This window comes from Plecotus auritus (assembly GCF_963455305.1).
Source record: "Plecotus auritus genome assembly, chromosome: 1".
Lineage (NCBI taxonomy): Eukaryota > Metazoa > Chordata > Mammalia > Chiroptera > Vespertilionidae > Plecotus > Plecotus auritus.
The window spans coordinates 146049672-146076206 of record NC_137770.1 but is presented as its reverse complement, the minus strand read 5'-3'; the positions used below and the strand labels follow the sequence as shown (position 1 = coordinate 146076206).

At 37.9% G+C, this 26535-nt stretch overlaps 1 protein-coding gene across 1 annotated transcript in view; it reads left to right on the top strand.

Annotated features, from left to right (window-relative positions):
* MALRD1 (MAM and LDL receptor class A domain containing 1) overlaps nucleotides 1–26535 on the top strand; it is a gene marked incomplete at its 5' end in the record, with an annotated part of 676620 nt that overhangs the window by 645821 nt on the left and 4264 nt on the right. The gene's annotated exons all lie outside the window — the stretch shown is intronic.

The window sequence follows — 26535 nt, the reverse complement described above, 5'->3', positions numbered from 1 at the left end:
ACACACACACACACGCCATTTCTATGCCTTCTTTGGAGAAGTTAGACTATCATCTTTGCCTGGGGGAAAATTGTCAATAAATAGCTGCATGGTGGCACTTTATTCCTGAAGGTTAATTTAATAAATACACTAAGAAAACTTTTAAAAGCAAACATTATAGTTAATTATTCTGAGAAATAAGATATCTCTGTGTGAGGATTTTTTTGGAAAAGTTTAGATCAGGAAATTTTCTAAAAAATTTTTATAAGATTATGAGTTAGTGTGTGCCTTGCTGAGAAGGAAATTATGAGATCAGAATGTGCTCTTGGGAATTTCTCATGATGAAATTTCACAAACATCAATGAAGACTTCATATGTGCTAGTCTTGAGAGATCTCAAAGATATATAAGATGATTTCCCTGCTCTCTGACTCATATTCAATTGTAATATATGTTAGACTGTGATGAGTATCATGGTAGAAATGTAAACCAAAATACTTTGGTGGTAAAATGGAAGGGGAGAATGATCAAAATAATTTTTAAAAATATTTCTGATAAGAAACAGAGACAATTAGAATTTCAAAAGCTGGACATGCTGCCCTATATAACCCATTGGAGATATAAATGTTCTTGTTTGAAAATCATGAATGAGTAGTCCTGACCTCCAAATAAAATTTCTATTTCTATAATATAATATAATCTCTCCACCAGAGCTTTCCCCACTGCTAAAACCTTGTATAATAAATAATGTGGTGCTTTGGAGGCAGAAATTTAGCTGCTCATGTAGTTTAGGATTCCTGGAGAGGCCTAACTTGGGCCCAGCAATGAATATTTATCCTTAACAAAAATCATAACCTTGCTTTCTCTATGCCTTAAGGCATTCAGCTGTTTTTGCAGCTAGAGTATCACCAGTGAGCCTGCCCTGGTTCCTGAAATGAATACGTAGCCTTAGCAAACTGGAATTCCACCTGGGACAATGACCACAGTGGTCTCATAATGCTGACACACTTTGGTCTGTCTGCAAAAAGTACAGCTATTAAGGCCCATGAGCCTAACTCTCCAATCTCAGTCCCTTGTGAGACATATAGTGGCCATGCTCTGCTAATACTGCTAAGTGTTTACTTTGGGCAAGAAAATTAAATTGAGAAGAGGAATTCAAAATCTTCTCCTAAAAATGGAATCCCCCTCCTCTTCCTCTTTCTCCTTTTGCACTTCCTCCTCCTCCTTCTCTATTGTAAAGAGAAGCCTATACAGCTTGATACTTTCCCCTTAACCCTCACCTTTGTTCTCTTGTCCTGCAATGGTGGGAAAGGCCCATAAGAGAGGACTCAAAGGAAAAAGAGTATTTGTCCCAAGCGGGTCACATTTTTGCTCCTCTTATACTAGCCCTCCTTCTGACGCTGTGGCCAGGGATTCCATAAAGCCATAGCTCTTCTTCTTCAGAGTGGGATGAGTGGTGCACAGGGCAGGTCTTGCTCTGTCACATGGAGGTGATATATTACAGGGAGCTAGCATCCCGATGGATTAAGAGAGCGCCTAAGGGAGATAGTATTTGCACTGGGACTTGAAGGATAAAGAAACGAGGCACAGATGAGGAAAAGGGAGGAGGGGAAATAAAATAATAAAATAAAATAAATAAAATAAAATAAAATAAAATAAAATAAAATAAAATGTGGGAAATCATGGTTTCAAAAATGTCTCACATAGTACAGAATATGGGAACGGAAATGGTAAATTACACTTAGAACAGGAAGTTGTGGAGAAGTGGTTAAAGGATTTTGAATGTCTAAATAGATTTCAATTCATTAAAAAAAAAAATATATAGGACTGAGTTCTGGCTATACTCTGTCTATGCCCAGATCCACTCTCCACCTTCCTCAACCAAAGAGCATGGAGAAGTACAGAAGGTAAATCTGGAGACTTGACCTTTTTGGATTGCATTAACAAGCTCTCTTCTCATCTAAATTTGTTATGTTTGGCCAAAGTGGGGCACGTAGAGAGAGGAAAGAGAAGGGTCTGGTTATTCATAATCCTGGATTCTTCCTGCAGCAGTGTTCCAGGGAGAAGCCTCTATGCATTCAACAGCGACCTTCTCCCATACCTTTCCTTTTTCCTCCTTCCCGCCTGGGGTGATAACAGGTCTGATGTCATTGGCCCTGCTACTGCACCATCATTTATTGTTTCTCTACATTCTGGCTTTGCAAATTGCCACTTTATCAAACACTCCTCAAATTTTCCAACTTGAGTATTTCAGCTATTTCCTGCTAGGGTCTTAACTGATACAAACCAGGAAAGGGTTTTAAACAGAAGAATGGCAAGCTCACGTCTGTGTTCAATAAAAGAATGAAGAGCATGAGAACAGATTGAGAAAGAGATTGGCAATCTAGAGGACATGCACTTGTTCAAGAGGTTTAGGTGAGAGATGAGAACTTGAAACTGAACAGTGATAATTGACTTAATACAGGAGGTGAGAAAAATGCAAATATCAAAGTTGTTTCAAGGGTATTATTCCTAAGCGACTGCATGGGTGATAATACCACTAACAGAGATCCAAAACCCAGGAAGAAAGATAGGCTTGCTTTGGATAATAGGGAAGAAAATTACTTTAATATTCCAAATTTTCTTATGTATAAAATGAGGATCTTTAATTCATTCAATTTTCCAATTTTCTATCATTTATAGCCCACCCCATAATTTAGGGCTTGAGTATGTATTATGTTTACTATTACTTATATTTATCTTTAAATAGACTACATTTTTTATTTAGTTTTCTCTAGAGAAATAATATTCATGAAATCATGAGTTTAATGTGCCATTTATATATTTTTATTATACCATTAATATGAAATGTAACTATAAAGTTAAAATGTTTGTGTTGCCTAAATTACTCTTTCTTATAACCATTGTTTCACCTACTACATAATAGGAAATGATAATTAAATTATTTTAAAGTTATCTCCAAGCTCCAAAATTGCATGATTCGAATGGAATATTGAACTTGATTCTTTGAGCCCTGAGTATTCCAGGGCTATTAGGGTACCTTTAATCTGAGAAGTACCCTACCTTAATCTTTGCATTACAATTCCCTGAGAGAGTTAATGCTTATTTTAAAAAGTAAAAATGTGCCTAAGTTGTAATTCAATATGAGACCAAATATTTGGCAAATCTATCTGTGTGGTGGTCTTGACCACACAACTGACTGGTGAAAACAGTAATGTCTGGGACTCAGTTGTAATTCTATTCACTAATAACTCTCTGGAAAGCAGGGACAGCATTGTTTGTTTATCTTGCCTCTTGCCTAACACATGGTGTGCATTTCATAAATAACATCTAGGGAAGATGAAAAATCAGATGGCTGGGATTTGTAGATTTACAATAATACATCAAAGTCTTGGAGTTCAGGCTCTATGGGCTGATTATGCTCAGGACATAAATGAGTAATGCAAACTGCCACCTTTCCACTGTAAAATGTAGAACAAACTTCCAGAAATGCTGGCCTTACTGCTTTCTTTACCATAAAAATAAAACATAAAAGGTAAGACTTCTACCAAAGCTAACCACAAAAGTGCTGTCCTCTGCAAGTCTTCCCAGGGCATTTTGGACAGAAGTAACCATTTCTGCCTCTGAGCTCCCAAAGCACTTAGTTCTCAGCTTGTTTTTCACTCATCACATTTGACTTCCCAAGATTTTGAGCCTCTTGAAGGCAGGATCCTTGTGCTATTCATATTTGTATCCCTAAGTTCACAAGTAGCAGTTAGGAATTCATCTCAGTAAATATTTGTTAGGTTGAATTTCTCAGCTTATTTACAATAGTATGTTGGAACCCAAATGAACAATTTATATTCCAAAGCAATCTTTTACTTGGCCATAATGCTCCAGAATTTATTCAGATTAGAATCCTCACAAGATGACTCTAAAAGTTGAGCTATCATTGTTGGGTATTCTTGAAGAATTTCCACCCAGTTGATTGAACTGCATTCTATTCTGTGAAAGTTGAAAGCAAATCAAGGAACAACAAATGATTCCGCTTGTATGACTCTTGGCAGACTGATTATTGGAGTCCACAATGGACTAAAAATCAGTCCATAATCAGAAGCTTAAATACTAGGATATTAATAAAGAAAACCAAAATCTGCAAGTATAAGTATTCAAAATCTATGGAAAAAAATTTAGCATCAAAAAACCTGGGTACTTCAGGGGCGCAGGAAATGGAATTTAGTTACAAGAGTAACTGTGTTCACTTTCCCCCAAATTATCCTCATACCAGAGCATTTAATTTAGATGTACATATATATGACAGATTTTGCTCTGAAACTTCTAAAAACATTGCTTGGCATCTGTCAATCTAATGTAATTACCAATTTTACTTATAAAGGTATTGTTCTCCTCATTCTATTTTCTTAGAGAAGTCATTTTCAAATTAGTGTATAGATTGACTCTTTTCAAGAAAATAGTTCTTATATTTATTAATGGAACAAAAGTAGAAATTTTATATGAGTTCCAAAATGATTTGCTATTTTTACTAAATATTTAGTCACTTCAAAAATAACTAATTCCATGATAGTTAGAAAATATATTATTTGACTAAACAAAATTAGTTTACATGCAATGTGTCAGGAATACAAGTCTTGAATAATACCGTCTTCATTTGGTGTGGACCTGTGTGTGACTGCAAATCTATTGTCATTGGACACAAACTCCAAATAGCTTAAGAGATGAAATATGGCCCTAGCTGGTTTTGCTCAGTGGATAGAGCACCAACTTGCAGACTGAAGAGCACTGGGTTCAATTCCAGTTAAGCACATGTACCTTGGTTGCAGGCTCAATCCCTGGCCGGCCCCAAGGGCCGAGTGTGGGAGGCAACCAATCAACATGTCTCTCTCACATAGATGTTTCTCTCTCTTTGTCTCTCCCCCTCCCACTCTTTCTCTAAAAAATCAATGGAAAAATATCCTAGGGTGAGGATTAACAACAAAAAATAAATGAAAGCTGTATAAAAATTTTACAGAGCACTTTACTGTGTAACAGCCCATGTTCTAATTATTTGATCTGAAGATAGCCATGTTTCCATTTTGAAACAGGACTGTTTGGCAGAGATTGTCCCCTGGACAGGATTCACGGCCCTTTCCTCAGTTCACTGTAAATCTTTCATAGCAAAAACACAGCATTTCAGCCCATGATATTTCTATGTTGCATGTGTTTCCTTGTATACAGCCATCAGAGTAGGTCAAGGTGTCATAGGAAAATCAGAGATGGTCCTTGAAAGAGGTAACCTGTGTAAAAGAGGAAGGACAAGAAGGCAGTCAAGTGAAGTGTGTTATTAGTAAATCATATAGCTCTACCATGGCATGCAGCAAATACATTCAGCAACTTTGACTGCAGAATCAGAACAACACTTAGGTTGTTCTTTATCGGTGTTACTAGAAGATAGGGGATTTGGAAGTGGGGAATGGGAGCAGCTTCATAACTTTTCTTCAGTAACTGCTTTGCTATCCTCCTGATAGACTCCTTTCTGCTTTCAAATCACATTTCACATATTTGTTTTTTAAAAGCATCCTTGGGGACACTGCTATAAGTTTAGCACTACATTTATTTACTGTATTGAATTTCTAGCTCATTAATGACTCAAAGGACAGATTGACAACAGAACTTAAATGAACAGCTTATTTTCATCTTTGTAAAACAAAACACACATAAATCAGAAACTCTTAGTACTTCATTCATATATTTGCTGGCAAACATTTATTAAGCACCTATTATGTGCTTGGCACTGATAGGGGCTGAGAATGTAAAAAATAAAAAATAATTTACACTCTCGTAGAGAGGGTATATAGAAAAGCAAATAATATCAGTTCTTCAACAAGCGTATCTTAATAGAACATACAGTTGCTTTCTGCAAAGCACCAGAGAAACACAGTCAAGGAGAAGCTGAATTTGCTCCGAAGTGGAAATGACATGGTGGTGACACGGAAGAAGGGTTTAGTGAGATGTGCCACATCATGCAAGTCTGAACGCTTGGGTGGAAATCACTAGATGTAAAGGAGGATGGGGCATTCCAAAGAGGCAGAAGCACTCGTGTAAAGGCAGAGAAAATCATGGTAACTGTGTATAAAACATAGGTCAGGTAAGAGAAAATGAGGGAAATATACTGGAAATCAATAGGGTAAAGTTCCTTTTTAACAAATCTACATAGAAAGCTAATTGTGCTGTGTATTTATAATTTGTCTTGAAGTTTCAAACATAGGTTGTTTTTAAAACTATAAGACAATATAATTTTATTCTTTGTTTAAGTTTTTTAAGTATTATAACTGAGTTTATTCACGGTAAAAGAGAATTTTAACTACAAGTATTAAATTCAAAATAGGCTCTATTTAAAGGAATTTGTGAATATTTGAGAGTCATAATAAAACAAGTCAATTTTTCTAGACAAATTCTCATATAGTGCTGTCAACTTTAAAATCACCTAACAAGGTTTAGAAAGAAGCAAGTTGCTAGGTGATTGCTAAAGGAAATCATGCAATCTGATAATTAACTTCAACACTGCAATCTATTTCAATCAAATGATTATGTATCTAAGAGAATTCAATAAGGAAATTAGAGTGAGTTTCACATAGAGAAATTTACATGAAAAAAAAAAGCATTTCATTTTGATCAGAGGAAGTTATATAGTGCCCAGCCCTTCTAAAAATGGAGCTTTGAGATCTCACTTCATAAGGAGAAAGAGAAAAGAATATTTTCAGAAGAGTTAGCTAGCAAAAACTTACTGAAGGAAAATAAGTAAGCCAAGCAAATGAGTGTTTGCTCATCTGTGGACTCACAGTGTAGAAAAAGCCATTCAAGCTATTTTTTGGTGAAGGATCAGCTCTGTTTTGCCTTGTTGTTTTCAATTCATCACATACTAATGTTTTTATAAGAATTGGGGGAAAATGAAGTTAAAAGATATAAAATACTAGTCCAAATTTTTTATTCTTAGCCCCAACAGACATAAATTTACTCTGTCAAATTGCTACAAATGTTTCTAAACACTGGTTCTCAATTTTCGTATTTATCTCGTCATGGAACAATAAATAGAATAAGACCAAGCCATAAATAAGTCACAATCTGAGTGGCTCTGTAATAGAGTACATGACACATGTTTGGGACATGCTTGGGACTCAGTCGTAATGTTTGCTGGGGAAACTGTAAAATAAAGACTTTAGCTCTGCCCAGAGGAAGTTAACATTCAAGTGACAGAGATATGAATGTAAATAAATAAATGCAACTAGGTCCATTTTCTACACAGATTCTTACATAAGGTTTTCAACTTTAAATTGTCAAAAAGACTTAACAATGAAGCGCGTTGCTAGGTGATTGGTACTGCAAATCACAAAGATTGATTATTACCTTCAATATTGCAATCAGTTTTCAACAAAGGGGTTATGTGTCTAAGAGAATTCAATAAGGAAATCAGAGTGAGTATTCCTACAGAGCAATTTACATAGAAAAGTATTTCATCCCAATTAAAGGAAATACTATATTTCTGTGAGTTAAATGCACTGCACAGTATAAAGAAGAGAAGTGGTTTTTCTGTTGTCTGTATCAATGAGTTCTTTCTCTCCTTTTTTCTTTTTTGCTCAATCCCTCCATCTGTCCAACTCCCCCCGCTTCCCAGTAATTGCCAGCCTGCTCTCTATCTATAAGTCTAGTCTCTATTTTTCTTATTAGTTCAGTTTGTTCACTAAATTCCATCTCTGCATGAAATCATAAGGTACTTGTCTTTCTCCGATTGGCTTATTTCACTAAGCATAATGTTTCCCACGTCCATCCATACGGTCACAAAGGGTAAATTTTCCTTCTTTTTTCAACCGAGTGGTGTTCCATTGTGTAACTGTACCATAGTTGTCTTATCCACTCATCTACTGATGGACTCGGACTGTTTCCAAAATCTTGGCTATTTAAATAATGCTGCAATGAACATAGGGGTTCATATATTCTTTTGAATTAGTGTTTTGGGTTTCTTTGGATACATTCCCAGAAGTGGAATCACTGGGTTATAAAGCAGCTCCATTTTTAATTATTTGAAGTAATTCGGTATTGCTTTCCACAGTGGCTGCACCAATCTGCAATTTTTACCCACCATTGCACTAGCTCCATTGGTACAAATATCAACACAGTGAAAAAGTATGTTATAATAAATTAACTGATTTAGATTGCACTTTGATTGAATCTTTTACCCCTGTGTCTTATTATGAAAATATTTTTGAATGGTGTAGCCCCTGGAGATGTCTTAGGACCTCCAATGGTCCACAGACGGCACTTTGAGAAACGCTGCCCTTGTACCACTGAAGCATTACTTGAAAGGCTCACTAATACTCTCTCAAGTAGTATATGTCTCATCATTTGGCCATTCTCATAATATTAGAGATTAAGATCGTATCTAATCTTTCATTATTATCAGCCATTTGTGATGAGCCTTTTTCTGTATAAATCTTTGTCTTCCTCTCTAATTGTTTCCTAAAGGTTGGCACCCAGTAATTACACTAGGTGAAGCAAACATTCCCAAGTGTGCTATCAAATACACTTCCAAAGGACTCTCCCGCTCTTCATCTGGTTCACGTTAGGTGGTTGTGAATGTGCTAACACTGCAGTCAGAGGAGGGGAAGCCCAGTGGAGACTGCGCTCCCATTGGCAGCATGGGGTCTCCTGCAGGTTAAGCTACAGGAACCTGGGTCAGCTTTATTCAGGCTAATTGCATCCATATTCCTGGGCATGTTCCCACTGAAGCACTCTGCCACAGCAAGATCGCATTAAACAGTGACAGGTTTTGTGGTCAGCGATACTTATTTCCTGCCTTAAAAGAGTAAGAGGAAAATATAGCAGCTGCTGTAACATGTGAATGAGTTTAGCGAAATTTGGTGTCCTGATTGTTTGATTTTGTGACCCCGGATGATTAATCCTTTCCTCTCCCTTTTGTGGCATTTCTGGTTATGTTTGGGAGCCCAATTCTCTCTGAACTTTTTCACCCAAACATTTGGTTCAGCTTGTTCCTTAAAGGCTTGGAAATGAAAACGAGCTCATAAACATTTCCTTCTGTTTTGTTCAAATTGGCTTGCTTCTTTTCTTCCTTTCTATTTTTTTCCAGATTGTTTGTTTTAATTCTTTTTTAAAAAAGTCATAATCTTGCCAGAAGTAGATACCATTATATAGCTGATTATCTCCACTTACTAGTTAGCATGATTTCCCCCTTTTTCTTTAGCAGTAGTAAGATAATACATAGTCATGTACCGTCAGTGAGAAAAGGTTGATTGAACAGATTCAATTTATTCTTTCTTATATTGCCTCATGATGTCATGCAATGCATTATATCTATAGATCCTTATGACAGATTTAATGTGCCGACTCTAATTACATACTACATATTTTAGTCTTGGTGACTTTTTTATGATAAACACAAACATGAAAATGCCCCCCCCCCTCAAGTCAAATTCTCTAAGGCCCTTCTGTGCATCAAGGGTTTCATAAAGTTCATTCACCTTCTTGCTCCCACCTTCTCCTAGCCAGTTTTTACTAAGCACTTGTTGGCATAGTTTTAGTCTGATATTTTGAAAGATATGAGTGAACAAACAACCTAGTGAAACCCATTAGTATTTTTTTCTAAGATAATGTTTTGGGGGCTTGCTACTTTGTTACAGGATGCACACAATATAAGTTAAGTCTTCTCTCCTGAGGTGGAGAAGATGTGCTTGTAAGCACCTGGTTTATTTCTTTTTGAAAGTGTGACCCTATGTAACTTTATTGTCTTGCTTAAATTTGAATTCATACATCTTAAAGGCAAATTTGTATTCTACATTTAATAAACATATAGACTCTCACTATACCCATTTCATGTACTGTCTATCTCATTACCTCTGGCTCAACTCTATTTTCTAGTTCTCAGAGTCCCTTTCTCCAACTTCCTATCTACTTTTTATTTGTTTTACAGTCTTCTATAGCGCTTATCTTTGCAAACTTCCATAAATCTGTCCTTTTTTAAAATAACAAAATATTGTCTAACTTTTAAAATTTGTGATAACTCTCCTTATAAACAGTCTATTCAAACAGACTGAAATTTGGATTGGAAATGATCAGAGACCAGGTGTAAAATAAAACTTGTCTAAGTTTTTAAGAAAAGAACTATGATGGTAAGTGTGAATTATGTGCCACTGACAATTACACAGGAAACACAGTTTACCAATCTCTTTCTATTACTGTGAGTTCAAAATGACCAAAAACAACAATAAAAACACCTCATTTTCCTAGGTTTTAAAATCAGGAAACAAAAAGAAAAAAAGTATCACTTATTAATTTTTATGATGAGACAGAGAAAAAAATTATGAATACCCTAGTTAAGAAACATTAAAAATAGATACAAGTATAAATGGAAACCCAAAAATATTTTATTTTTATTAGGATTTTGTAATATATTTTCCTCTTATCTGAAAGACTAATACACTCAAAAGGACTTCATACAAAGTCTTAGGACTAGAAACATTTGTGAAAAAACCTAATTGATGAGTTTATGTATTATGTAAATCTTCTACGTCTTGCAGGCCAGGTAGAGTGGCTTAATGTAGTAGGTGTTCTTCAGGTCCAGTTCACCTTTCCATGTGGGCCCTCCTATTGTAGTTGAGCCTTGATTGTTGTTGGCACTTCAATGAGAGGGATTTACTTCCAGGCCAATTTGCTGCAAGGACTAGTTGTGATCATTTAGAATCAAAAGAGCTTCTGCTAAGTGAAATAAGCCAGTTAGAAAAATATCTCACTCATATGTGAAATCTAATGAACAAAATAAACTAATGAACAAAACAGATCTAGATACATAGAAGCATAAAACAGACTGACCAATCTCTGGATTGGGGGGGTTGGGGGAGAGATTAACCAAAGAACTTGTATTCTCTGCATAGCCCATGGACACAGACAATAGTGTGGAGGTTAATGGGGGAAAACAAGAGGGACATCTATAATACTTTTAACAATAAAGATAATTTTTTAAAAGATAAGCTTTCCAGATAAGGAAAGCTAAAGGAGTTTATAACCACCAAACAGGTTTTACATGAAATATTAAAGGATTTTCTTGAAGAAGAAGAAGAAGGAGGAGGAGGAGGAGGAGGAGGAGGAGGAGGATGAGGAGGAGGAGGAGAAAGAAGGATGAGGGCGGACTCTTCTGGGCGGCCAGTGCGGGCACAGAGACCACGCCATCTTTAGAAACAGAGCTGCTTGAAACTAGGATCCTGGCCTCAGCACCAGCCAGTCTCATCTCAGATGCAAACCAGGACCCTGCAGGCACTGGGGGCAGAGACCTGCGACCACAGCTGCAGACCAACAGACAAGAATCCAGACTTCCCGGGGGGGGGGGGGGGGCTGCAGATTTCCATGAGTCAAGGAGCCAATTCCCCTCCCCACAAGCTCACTGACAGAGCCATAGTAACTGATAGACCCGCCCCTCGCAAGGGCCACAGCACCACTACGGGAATTTGAGCCTGCGCACGCACAGAGACTGGGAATCTGCTCCCCGCAACGCAATCAAGGGACCAAACCCAAAGCCCGCACAGGGTGGCAGTGCCACCTGACTTTGATTCTGGGCAAGCGCACACGGAAGTCTGTATTCCACAGTGCAGGAGCAGACCTTTGGCCGAGACAGTGCTACTGTGTAACCCAGTCCCCCATAGTGACCAGGACCCAGATTCTCCCAGTGGGCAGGAGCACTGAGCACCACTGACTTGACTCTGTTTCTTATCATGTGTGCCTGGGATCCCTGACTCACAGTGCATTCACACTAAGAGCCAGTGACTCCAATTCTTGGTGCATGTGCACACAGAGGCCCTGATCCTCAGTGAGAAGCCACATGAAGCATCAGAGACTCTGATACTCAATTCTTGGTGCAGACACAGGGGAACTCTGACTCCTGGCATGCGCTAGGGGACTCTGATTTTTGGCACACGCCAACAGCGCAGTGCAGGCGGGGTCCATGATTCTAGGTGCGCACACGAGACCACACTGTGCACTGGTAACACTGACCCTGGGCGAGCCTGGTTCCCACCAGCACACGGCAGCCACACGTCTTAGTGTTGGAGCACTTCAGTGACAGTCAGGTGGTGCGAAGCTCCCACGGCACATGGCCCAGGTCCAAGCAACTCGAAGTTTGAACTTCTGGTGATAGTCAGAATGGGGAGATGACACAATCCCCAGAGGAAAGAAAATGAGGAGTCGCCAAGAAAGGAAATTAGTGAAATTGAAGCATGCAACATGACTGAAAAAGAATTCAGAGTAATGGTCATTCAATTAATACATTGGATGGATGAGAAAATCAACAACCTATGCAAGAATCAGGAAGAAATGAAAAGTGATATAGCTACAATCAAAAACACCATGTAAAGTTTCAACAGTAGACTAGAAGAAGCAGAAGACCGAATTAGTGAGTTAGAAGATAAGGTATAGAAACAAGCTCAATCTAAACAGCAACTGGAGAAAAAAATTAAAAAGCAGGAGGAGAGCCTAAGGGAGCTTTGGGACAATGTGAAACAAAGAAACATATGTATAATAAGGCTGCCAGAAGGACAAGAAGAGCAGCAAGGATTAGAAAATCTATTTGAAGAAATAATGACAGAAAACTTCCTGGATATGGGGAAGAAAAAAGTTACACAAATACAGAGACTTCCAAGCAAGATGAATCCCAAAAGACCCACACCAAGACACGTGATAATTTCAATGGCAAATATTAATGACAAAGAGAGAATCTTAAAGGTGGCAAGAGAGAGACAGAGGGTTACCTACAAAGGATCCCCCATCAGATTATCAAATGATTTCTCAACAGAAACACATCAAGCTAGAAGGGAATTGAAGGAGGTATACAAAGTGTTGCAAAGCAAAGGACTGAATCCAAGAATACTCTATCCAGCAAGACTATCAATCAAAATTGAAGGGGAAATCAGGATCTTCGCAGACAAAAAAAGGCTAAGGGAGTTTATTACCACCAAACCAGCAATGCAAGAAATGCTAAAGGGAATGCTGCAAAAAGAAGAGATAAAAAGGTAAGACGGAACACAGGCACAAAAATAGAAATGACTACAAACAAGTACCTTTCAGTAATAACTTTAAACATAAGTGGACTAAATGCTCCAATCAAAAGACATTGAGTGGCTGAATAGATAAAAAAAAAAAAAAAAAAAAAAAAAAACAACCCATATATATGCTATCTACAAGAAACCCACCTCAGAACAAGGGACTCACACAGACTGAAAGTGAAGGGATGGAAAAATATCTTTCAGGCAAATGGAAATGAAAGAAAAGCTGGGGTAGCAATACTTATATTTGACAAAATAGACCTCAAAGTGAAGACCATAACGAGAGATAAGGAAGGCCACTTCATAGTACTAAAGGGACCGATACAACAACAGGATATAACCCTGATAAACATATATGCACCCAACGCAGGAGCACCAAAATACATAAACAAACTCCTGGAAGATATCAAGGGAGAGATCGACAACAATAAAATCATAGTAAGGGACTTTAATACACCACTGACATCACTGGATAAATGCTCTAGACAAAAAATCAGCAAAGACACAGCAATCCTAAATGACTCACTAGATCAGATGGACTTAACTGTCATCTTCAGAACATTTCACCCAAAAGCCAGGGATAATACATTCTTTTCATGTGCACATGGGACATTTTCAAAAATATACCACATATCGTGTCACAAGCAAAGTCTTCCCAAATTCAAGAAGATTGAAATCATACCAAGCATCTTCTCAGACCACAATGCCATAAAAGTAGAAATAAACTATAATATAAACAATCCAAAAAGCTCAAACACTTGGAAGCTGAATAGCATGCTATTAAATAATGACTGGGTTACCAATGAGATTAAAGAAGAAATAAAAAACATCCTGGAAACTAATGACAACAAAAACACAACAATCCAAAATCTATGGGATACAATGAAAGCAGTCCTAAGAGGGAAGTTTATAGCTCTGCAGGCCTCCCTCAAAAAACAAACAACAACAACAAAAAAAACAACAAGAAAATAATGGTAGTAAATCATCTAACTCTACAACTCAAGGAATTAGAAAGAGAGCAACAAGTAAAACCCAGAGTGAGCAGAAGGAAGGAGATAATAAAGATCAGGGCAGAAATAAATGACATAGAAACCAAAAAAACAATACAAAAGATCAATGAAACCAAGAGCTGGTTCTTTGAAAGGATAAACAAGATTGATGAACCTCTATCCAGGCTCACCAAGAAGCAAAGAGAGAGGACGCAAATAAACAAAATCAGAAATGAGAGAGGTGAAATAACAACAGGCCCCGCAGAAATACAAAGGATTATTAAAAAATACTATTAACAACTCTACACCAACAAACTAGACAACTTGGAGGAAATGGACATATTCCTAGAAAAATATAACCTTCCAAAACTCAATCAGGAAGATTCTAAAAATCTCAATAGGCTGATAACTATGGAAGAAATTGAAGCAGTCATCAAAAAGCTCCCAGCAAACAAAAGCCTGGGGCCAGACGGCTTCACAGGGGAGTTATACCAAACAATAAAGGAAGAACTAAAACCTATCCTCCTCAGACTATTCAAAAAATTCAAGAGGAAGGAATACTTCCAAGCTCATTCTATGAAGCCAGCATCACACTAATACCAAAACCAGATAAAGACAACACAATGAAAGAGAATTACAGGCCAATATCCCTCATGAACATAGATGCCAAAATCCTCAACAAAATTCTAGCAAATCAGATCCAGAAATACATCAGAAAGATCATACACCATGACCAAGTAGGATTTATCCCAGGGATGCAAGGATGGTATAATATCCACAAATCAATAAACATGACACATCACATAAACAAATTGAGAGATAAAAGTCACATAGTCATATCAATTGATGAAGAAAAAGCATTTGACTAAATCCAACACCCCTTCTTGATAAAAACTCTCAGCAAGATGGGAATAGAAGGATCATACGTCAACATCATAAAAGCCATATATGACAAACCCACAGCCAACATCATACTCAATGGACAAAAACTAAAACCATTTTCCCTAAGAACAGGAACAAGACAGGGATGCCCACTCTCACCACTGCTGTTTGACATAGTACTGGAAGTACTAGCCATTGTGATCAGACAAGAAAAAGAAATAAAAGGCATCCAAATCGGAAAAGAATAAGTAAAACTGTCCTTATTCACAGATGACATGATATTGTACATGAAAAACCCTAAAGACTCCATCACAAAATTATTAGACTTAATAAATGAATTTGGCAATGTAGCAGGGTACAAAATTAATGCCAAGAAATCTATGCCATTTCTTTACACCAATAATGAACTTACAGAAAAAGAAACTAAAAAACAATCCCATTTACTATTGGACCAAAAAAATTAAGATACCTAGGAATAAACTTAACTAAGGAGGTAAAAGACCTATATGCGAAAAACTACAGGACACTGAAAAAAGAGACCTATATGCGAAAAACTACAGGACACTGCAAAAAGAGATAGAGGAAGATGTAAACAGATGGAAGAACATACCATGTTCATGGATTGGTAGAATCAACATCATCAAACTGTCCATACTACCCAAAGCAATCTATAGATTCAATGCACTCCCATTAAAATACCAACGGAATATTTCACAGACTAGAAAGAACTCTCCAAAAATTCATCTGGAATAAAAAAAGACCCCGAATAGCTGCAGCGATCCTGAGAAAGAATAACAAAGTAGGTGGGATCTCAATACCAAATATCAAGTTGTATTACAAAGCCACTGTTCTCAAAACTGCCTGGTACTAGAACAAGAACAGACATATAGATCAATGGAATAGAATAGAGAACCCAGAAATCGACCCAAATCACTATGCTCAATTAATATTTGACAAAGGAGGCAAGAGCATACAATGGAGTCAAGACAGTCTCTTCAATAAATGGTGTTGGGAAAATTGGACAGATACATGCAAAAAAATGAAACTAGACCACCAACTTACACCATACACAAAAATAGACTCAAAATGGATAAAGGACTTAAACATAAGACGGGAAACCATAACAATACTAGAGGAATCCACAGGCAGCGAAATCTCAGACATATGCTGAAGCAGTTTCTTCACTGATACTGCTCCTAGGGCAATGGAAACTAAAGAGAAAATAAACAAATAGGACTACATCAAAATAAAAAGCTTTTGCACAGCAAAAGAAACCATCAACAAAACAACAAGAAAGCCCACTGCATGGGGGAACATATTTGCCAATGTCATCACCAATAAGGGTTTAATCTCCAACATTTACAGGGAACTCATACAACTTAACAAAAGGAAGATAAACAATCCAATCAAAAAATGGGCAAGGGACCTAAATAGATACTTTTCAAAGGAGGACAGAAGGAAGACCAAGAGACATATGAAAACATGCTCAAAATCACTAATTATCTGAGAGATGCAAATCAAAACGACAATACTGTATCATCTCACACCTGTCAGAATGGCTATTATCAACAAATCAACAAATGACAAGTGCTGGTGAGGATGCGGAGAAAAAGGAACTCTTTTGCACTGCTGGTGGGAATGCAGACTGGTGCAGCCACTGTGGAGAACAGTATGGAGTTTCCTCTAAAAACTAAAAATGGAACTCCCACTTGACCCAGTAATCCCACTTCTAGGAATATATCCCAAGAAGCTAGAAACACCAATCAGAAAGGATATATGCACCCCTATGTTCATAGCAGCACAATTCACCATAACTAAGATTTGGAAACAGCCTAAGAGCCCATCAGCAGATGAGTGGATTAACAAGCTCTGGTACATCTACACAGTGGAATACTATGCTGAGGTAAAAAAGAAGGAGTTCTTACCATTTGCAACAACATGGATGGAGATGGAGAGCATTATGCTAAGTGAAATAAGCCAGGCAGAGAAAGATAAATATCACATGATCTCACTCATTTGTGGAATATAATGAACAACATAAACTGATGAACAGGGACAGATCCAGAGACAGAGAAGCATCGATCAGACTGTCAAATCTCAGAGGGAATGTAGGGGAGGGTGTGGGTAAGGAGGAGAGATCAACCAAAGGACTTGTATGCATGCATATAAGCTAACCAATGGACATGAACACCAGGGATGTGGGGGCATCATTGGGGGAGGGGCTTGGAGGGTTAATGGAGGGATGAGTACACATATGTAATATTTTAATCAATAAAGAAATAATAAAAAGAAGAAGAAGAACAACAACAACAACAACAATAAGAAAACAAGAGCAAGAAGAAGAAAATGGTAATAAATACATATCTATCAACAAATGAACCTAAAAAATAAACAAAGAAGCATAACAGAAGTAGACTCATAGATACAGAGAACATTTTGATAGTTGCCAGATGGGAAGGAATTGGAGGAATGGGTGAAAAATGTAAAGGGATTAAGGAATACAAATTGGTTTTTATAGAATAGTCATGGGGGTGTAAATTACAGCATTGGGAATATAGTCAATAATATTCTAACAACTATGTATGGTGTTAGATGGGTACTAGATTTATTAGGATGATCACTTAGTAAATTATATGTCTAATCACTGAGGTGTATACCTGAAAATAATATAACTTTGTATGTAAACTGTAATTGAAAAATAAAAAAAATTATTTAAAATTTTAAAAAGGGTTTAAAATTACAGGTGGAAATAGCGAGAGTTGAATTGAGATTTATTTTTCTGAGACACCCCAGATTCATTATTAATCAGGCTAAGCAAAATATAAGGTAATAGGCATGACTCTCAGAATAAATGAATTCCATTCCCACCAGTGAAATGGTTGTATTTCATCATTTAGATGGATCCTTAGTTTTAAAAAGTATGTCACATGTACTTTTATGGTTAGAAAACGTTTTCCTCAATAGTAACAAATCAAATAGTTCATAGCCTAAAATGTATCTGGATAGTTTTACATGGATATTACATGCCTCTTATTTTTCAGAGATACATATACTATATGAGGAACACAGACCATTATTTTTCAAATATTGTAAAAAGAGTTATTCATACCAAATTGATTTTTCTCCAATAACATGACTTTTTCCGTTTGTATGTAATAGGAAGGGATAGAAGGGCCTTCTCTATTCTCTGCTAATCTTCAGGGAAACCCCCAGCTACTCTTCTGGCTGCCACTTAACTTGCTGAAAATAGAATGGAAAGAGGTAGGGGGCAAAAGTAAACTCCTGCCCCACTTAAAGTCTTGCACTAAGTGGAACAGAAAACTAATACAAATGTGGTTCCACAATAACAACAGCAAAAAAATTAATGTCTTCTCTCTCTGGATACCGATGAAGTATGTTGTTAGGAGTGGGCATTGGGGAACAGGGTAGAGAGGTTAGTGAATTTTGTTCCATCATTAAGCCTTCAGACTATATGCATTCATGAAATTACCCTTCCTATAAACATTTGGTTGATTCCTACTGCACTAGGTACTTCACTAGATGCTGAGGTAGAAGAGAAAACCAGACAAAATCCTTGTACTGTCTAGTGGGGGGGAATCTCAGTTGCCCCATTTGTTAAAAGTCATTAACAAGATGATTTCAAAGGTCCTTGATAGCTTTAAATTAATAGATCTAATTTTAAAATATTAATAAGTACTACAGTGATTATTTGATACTTCCTCGTTGTTTTTCTTTATGCTGATGTCACTTCATTAATCCCAGGGGTCAAGTTTAAAAGAGGATATAAATGAACAAAGGAGGAAAGAAAAAGAAACAAAAGTAAACAGAATAGCACTCAACTATTAGTGGGCATCTATTTGTGGTAGGCATTTTATGAACATGCAATTTCATCTAAGAGACAGAAATTCCATATCTGCCACCCTCCAAAAGAAGTTCTAGAGACAAGTTCAAGTTCTACAAGTTTTATGGATATGTTGATCAGCCTTGTAAGTCCAGGACCTAATGCAGTGTTTAGTACATAGTATGTGTCCTGGAAATATTGGACAAATTTAAATAAATAATTATGAAAGATGATAAACAACATAATCAATATTCTGTCATTCTACCCCTTAAGGAGTGAGTGACTACATTGTAGAGCATCATTTCCCTTAACTCAGGGCAATCATATTTTGGGATATTAGAATATTCTTTAACATTTAGAAACAATATTTAGAAATTATTTTATAGTGGAAGTATGAGAGCAATTTCCTTCACACAAGCATGCCCAAGAAGTATATTTTAGTAAATTAATTATCATGTTTAGCTCTTCAAATCACCTTGATAGCTGCATTATAATTACCCCAATTTCATATAGTGTAATAAGAAAACTTAACCAGAGCAATTAGACAAGAAAAAGAAATAAAATAAATCCAAATTGGAAAGGAATAAATAAATCTATCTCTGTTTTCAAACAACCTTACTGTATTTATAGAAAATTCCCAAAAATCTATAAGAAATTTACTAAAGCTAATAAATGAATTCAGCAAATTTGCAGGATATAAGAACAACACACAAAAATCAGTTGTTCTCTTAAATACAAGTAATGAAAAATCATAAAAATATATTAAGAAAGCAATAACATATGACAATAGAATATAAAAGAATACAATAATACCTGGGAATAAATTTAACTAGGGAGGTGAAAGGTTTCTATGCTTAAAAGAATGAAGTGTTCCTAAAAAAAAAATAAATAAAACTTAAATAAGTAAAAAGACATTTCAAGTTTATAGATAGGAAGACTTAGTATTTTCAAGCTGTCAATACTTGAAAGTATTCAAAGCAATCTATATATACAACCCACTCACTATTAAAACTCCAACAGCCTTTTTTTTTTGCAGAAATTCATAAGGAAGAGCGAGAACACTAAAGAGCCAAAACAATCTTGATAAAGGACAAAGTTGGAGAACTCACACTTCCTGACTCAAAACCTACCATAAAGCTATAGCAAACTAAAGGTGAGGTCTGAACAAACTAGTATACATGGACTAGAACTGGTAATCCAACTGTAAACCTATACATCTATGACCAATTAATTTTTGAAAAGAGTACCAAGTAGATTCAATAAGAAAATAATAGTCTAGATGCTGCTGGAACAACTGGATTTTCACATGCAAAAGAATGAAGTTGAACCCTTACCACAAACATGCACAAAAATTAATTCAAAATGGATTAATTTAGACATAAATATAAGAGCTAAGCCTGGACGGTGTGGCTCAGTGGTTGATTGTCGACCTATGAATCAGGAGGAGGTCATGGTTCTATTCCCGGTCAGGGCACTTGTCGAGATTGCAGGCTGGATCCCCAGTGTGGGGCATGCAGGAGGCAGCCGATCAGTGATTTTCTCTCATCATTGATGTTTTTATCTTTCTCTCCCTCTCCCTTTCTCTCTGAAATCAATAAAAATATATCTTTTTTTTAAAAAAAAGAGCTTAAAATCATAAAAAAAATCTAGAAGAAAACATATTAGCAGATCTGCATGACCTGGGATTTGGCAACGCAGTCTTAGATATGATACCCAAAGCACAAGAACAAAAAAAATAACTAAACTGGACTTCATCAAAAACTTTCATACATGAAAAGACATTATCAAGAAAGTGAAAGGATAACCTACAAAGTGGGAGAAAATATTTGAAATTATATATTTAGTAAGAGTTTAATATCCAGAATACACAAAAATCCTACAACTCAACAACAAAGAGAGCAACAACCCAATTAAAAAATAAACAGACTTGCCCAGCCAGTGTGGCTCAATGGTTGAGCATTGACTCATGCAGGTTTGATTCCTGGTCAGGGCACACGCCTGGGTTTCAGGTTCCTTCCCACTATAGGGTGTGCAAGAGGCAACCTGATGGATATTTCTCTCTCATTGATGTTTCTATCTCTCTCTAAAAATCAATAACAAATATTTTTAAAAATAAGCAGACTTGAATAGACATTTCTTCAAAGAAGATATACAAATGGCCTATAGTAATGTCATTAGCTGTTAGGGAAAATGCAAATCAAAACTACAATTAAATACTACTTCACACCTATTAGGATGGCAATAATAATAATAACAAAACAAAAAATAATAAGTGTTTGTTGGGATGTGGAGAAATAGAAAACCGCATAAAATATTAGTGGAAATGTAAAACGGTGCAGCTGCTCTGAAAACTGTTTGGTTCTCCCACAAAAAAAGCGAAATAGAATTACCATATGACCCAGCAATTTTACTCCTAGTTATATACCCAAAGGAATAGAAATGGGGACTCAGATAATTACATGCCAATGTTCACAGCAGAGTATTCACAAAAGCCAAAAGGTGGAAACAACTCAAGTGTCTATCATCAAATGAACAAACAAAATGTAGCATATGAATACAATGGAATATATTCAGCCATAAAAATGACGGAAGTTTTTGCACATGCTACAATATAGATGAACTTTGAAAGCATTGTGCTAAGTGAAATAAGGCAGACACAAAACATTTCCACTCATATGAAGTATCCAGAATAGACAAATTTGTAGAGATAGAAAATAGATTAGAGGTTACAGGAGCTAGAGGAAGGGAAAATGTGGAGTTACTGTTTAATGGCTACAGTTTCTATTTGTAGTGATGAAAAAATTTTGGAAATACATATTGGTGTGGTTGCATAACATTGTGAATGTAATGAATTCTACTGAATTGTACATTTTAAAGACAATTAAATTTTATATTATTTTACTACAGTTCTCAAATTAATAACTAATTACAGTAAATTAATATCAATATTACTTTTAAAAATTAAATTATATGTGTTGAAAGAATTGTATGATTTGTGAATTATAATTCAATAAGGCTTTTAAAATACAAGGTGAGCAAAAGTAGGTTTACAGTTGTTCATATGGAAGATAATACAATAATTAATAAATAATAATACAAGGTTAAATTGTGTTTCGTGTACTACAACTATAAACCTACTTTTGCCCACTCCTGTATATATAATATAAAATAAACATTTACCTCAAAGTCATGTTTACTATATTCAACATAGATGAGTTTTTGTTTGTCTTTTTTATTATCTTCATTGCCCATTTATAATAATTTCAGATACCTTTTATAAACCCTTCCATGTTTTTAATTAACACTAAAAAATATTTGTTAGTCAGTAATCCATGAAGTGAATTCCTTTAGAAGTATACATATGCTCACTATATTTAAATTGGAAATTCCCATCAGAATTGCCCTAGTTCTGCACTGACATATCTCTCTTAAATCCACTCAGAATTCCACTTTATGCAGTTTCTGCACATATTGGATAAAGCATGGTGTTTAATAATAATTTAAGTGAATGCATAAGTTATGGGTGGAAAACTGATGTGATCCATGCAGGTTTTCCTTTTCTCAACTAAACATCTAAGTCAATTTCTTGCTGATTCCTAGGGGTGGTTAGATTCTTTGAAACCTCAGCTCTTTCCGAACCATTTGCCTATCTACAAATAACATAAGTTAAATGTAGCATTTTTTAGCCTAATGCAGACTTGTCATTGCACCATATAGTGTTAGAACTAGCAGAAACACATCATAATCAGTTTGTTTTCCTCATATAAGGATTCATCATTTGAAGTAAAATTGATAATGTTTGAAAACCAAACTTGTAAAATTGAGGAGGATAAAAAATTATGTCACAGAACTTGAAATTGTAAATGTATGGAGTTGACACTAGAAATTCATTTAATGGTAGTATTTATGGGTGACGAGTAATATTTTACTTCACAAAGAAAAGATATTAAGAATTAATCCTAACAATTCAGAGGTTTCTAATATTGGGAGACATCTTTTTATCTGGAAAAAAAATGAAAGTGTGAGATTGCTAATAAAGATAATTTGTAGCAGGAAGAATTAACCTTTGTTCCTCTTCCACTATTCATATGGTGACCTTTTCCTCTTTGTTACAATACCACATCCTTCCCCTTAAGTAGCACACTTCCTTCTTTGTAGTCACTGAATCCCCAAAGGGTGGCCACCTAGAGTTTTTTTTCTCATTTTAATATAAAATTGCTTAAGACAAAATCCCTTCTGAAGAATATTAGATTCAATAGCTGAATTAACAGGACTGGAAAATGGATCAATTTACCTGACTTCAGCCTGCTAATCAGGGTCTAGGCCAGTAGTCGGCAAACTGCGGCTCGCGAGCCACGTGTGGCTCACGAGCCGCAGTTTGCCGCTATGTTGACTAATGAGTTTGCCGACCACTGGTCTAGGTCATCTGGGGTCCCAGCAGTCCAAAGCCAAATATAATCACCTCATATTAAGATTTTCTGTGTTCTGTGCCTCACTTCTATCCAGTTGGCTGCCAAGCCTGTCCCTCATCCTGGTTGCATGCCCGGCCTTTGCACCATCTGTCCTGTCTGGTCCTATGGTTTGGGTTTCCTCCTGCTTCCTTTTCATGGCAAGATTAATTTTTATTAGCTGCTGGTATCTGTGGCTATCCCCTCTTTACCTACTGCTTAATTTTTATTCTGTTTTGATTCTCCCTACCTCCATGTTAATATCAGCTTTTGCTTTGACACTTTGATACATCTCAAAACTGCCCTTCATTTTGTACCAAGTCTCAACTTTGAAAGCAACCTGCTCATGCCCAACCCAACCATTTCCTGAGCTTGCTACTCTGAGAATTTAACATTGATTATTCTTGGAGGAAGAACAGGCAAGGAATCAAGCACCACTTGTTTGATTTAATTGGAGCAATCATAAGTATTCAATTAATGACACTTGTTGCCTCATCATTTAAGAGTATTCTATGATTTTTTTTTCAAAATGTAATCCACAAAAAGGCTGCTATTGCTCTCTTCATCAATAACCAAAATGTAGACACAGTGAAGTGAACAACACAATTACCCAGGTTATGCAGCCAGGTTCACTCCTTTTAGAAGAGGACTATGTGGTTGGTTTGGTGGATAAAATAAGAGGTCATACCTGTGACAACTTATTTTCAAAAAACATAAGAGCAAGAGCTTCCTCTTTATTCTCTTTCCTTTTAGGATTTAAAGGTATATTGCTGGCAAATTTGTCGTCATTATACTTCGATTAGTCAAAAGTATTCACGAACATATTTTTCCTCAGGACACCAGCAATCATTCTGGAATTGGTCTTTCATTCTCCATTATGTGTATGGGTGCATGTATATTTGTGTGCATGACTGTGATCCTTCCTCTGTCTTTAGTTGGGTGTATTTGCATACCCGGTTATATATTTGTCTGTTCCTATGATGGGCATTTTTTCTTTATCAGCAACTATTGCAGGCTAGTTGTCTTCTGATAAACCTATTGACTCTTAAGTAATTAAAGTATAAAAGGAAAATGATTGCTTAGGATCCCACTATATCTGAGTTAATTATGTGGACAGACCAATGTGTGAGATTACCAAGGACATGCCCATTTGTGATTCATAAAAGGAAAATTAACATAAAGAACTCCTCAAAACACTCATATTTAACTTTTCTGTTTAAAATATTAAAGACTATGATGCCATAAATCTTTAAGAGATACACTGTCATGGAGAATAGTTCTCAGAATGTGAGGACTTGGCACCTTTAAAGTCTCAGGGACTTCAAGGTGGCCTTTTTGTATAACCAGTTCAGCTTTATATTATACTAGAGGCCCAGTGCATGAAATTGTGCATGGGTGGGGTCCCTAGACCTGGCTGGTGATCAGGGCCGATCGGGGCTGTCTCACCCAGTCCTGACTGGGGCCTGGCCAATCAGTGCTGGGCCGATCGGGGCCTGCTGGCCAGAGGGAGGGAAAGAGTGGAGGGACCAGGGGAGGTTGGCCAGACTTGGGAGGTTGGCTGTGGGAGCGCACTGACTACCAGAGGGCAGCTCCTGCATTGAGCGTCTGCCCCCTGGTGGTCAATGCATGTCATAGTGACTGGTCAACTGGTCATTCTGGTCATTCCGGTCATTCAGTCGTAATGGTTGCTTAGGCTTTTATATATATAGACTAGAGGCCCGGTGCACGAAATTTGTGCATGGGGGGGTGAGGGTTGTCCCTCAGCCCAGCCTGCACCCTGTCCAATTTAGGATCCGTCTCACAATCTAGGACTGCTGGCTCCCAACTGCTCGCCTGCCTGCCTGCCTGATTGCCTCTAACCGCTTCTGCCTGCCACCCTGATCACCCCCTAACCACTCCCTGGCCAGCCTGATCGACACCTAACTGCTCCCTTGCTGGCCCGATTGCCCCTAACTGCCCTCCCCGATTGCCCCTAACTGCTCCCTTGCTGGCCCTATTGCCCCAACTGCCCTCCCTTGCTGGCCTGGTAACCCCTAACTGCCCTCCCTTGCCAGCCTGGTCATCCCCAACTACCCTCCCCTGCAGGCCTGGTCACCCCCAACTGCCCTCCCCTGCTGGCCTGGTCCCCCCCAACTGCCCAACCCTGCAGGGTTGGTTCCTCCCAACTGCCCTCTCCTGCCAGACATCTTGTGGTGGCCATCTTGTATCCACATGGGGATGGGCATCTTGTGTGTTGGAGTGATGGTCAATGTGCATATTACTCTTTTATTAGATAGGATTGTTCTTTTTAATATTTTTCCTCATGTTATTTGATAAATATTTTAAGAAATCAATTTTAAAAATCAACTTATGCCATTTTTGTCTTTGCCTGGGTTTATTTGGATCTAAATATTCAAAGGATAAAAAACAGTTGCTTTCAAGAATGTGGTTGCTTTTGTGTCAGGCTAAAAAGTCTTTACTTATAGTAATACTAGAGGACCAGTGCACAAATTCGTGCACGGGTGGGGTCCGGCTGGCCTGGCCCCAATCAGCAGATCGGGGCCGGGCCCATTGGGAGGAGGAGAGAGTGGGAGGTTGGCCAGCTGGCCTGCCCTGATTGGGGGCCAATCAGGGCCAGGCTGGCTGGGGGGAGGGGCCATAGGCGATTGGCTGGTGGGCCCCGCCCCTGACTGAGTTGGGTGGGGCCGATTGTGGGCAGGGCCAGCTATGGGGAGGGGCTATGGGTGGTGGACTGGCCAGCCCTGCCCCCTAGTTTGGCCAAGGGAGGGGCTGTGGGAGGTTGGCAGGCCAGCCCCACCCCTGATTGGTGTGTGGGGGGCCAATTGAGGACAGAGCTGGCTGGGGGAAGGGGCTGTGGGCCAATCGGGGGGCTCATCAGGGGTGGGGCTTGCCATGGAGAGGGGCTGTGAGCAGTGGGATGGCCAGCCCTGCCCCCAAATGGGGTGGAGGTGTCAATGGGGGCCAATGGCCTGGGGGAGGGCAATAGGTGGCCCTGCCCCTGATCAGAGTGGGGGGGCCCAATGGGAGTAGGGCAGGCTGGGGGGGAGGAGCTGCAGGAGGTTGGCTGGCTGGCCCCACCCCCTATTGAGGTGGGGGGGTGATTAGGGGTGGCTGGCCAGGGGGAGGGTCTGAGGGCCAATCGGGGTGGGGCCAGTCCATCAGGGTCGAGGCTGGCCTGGGGATGGGCGATTCGGGGTGGGTTGGCAAGCCACCCCACCATTGATCATAGTGGGAAAAGCAGATCAGGGGTGGGGCCAGCTGGGGGGAGGTGCCAGGGGAAGTTGGCTGGCCAGCCCCACCCCCTGATCGGGCAGG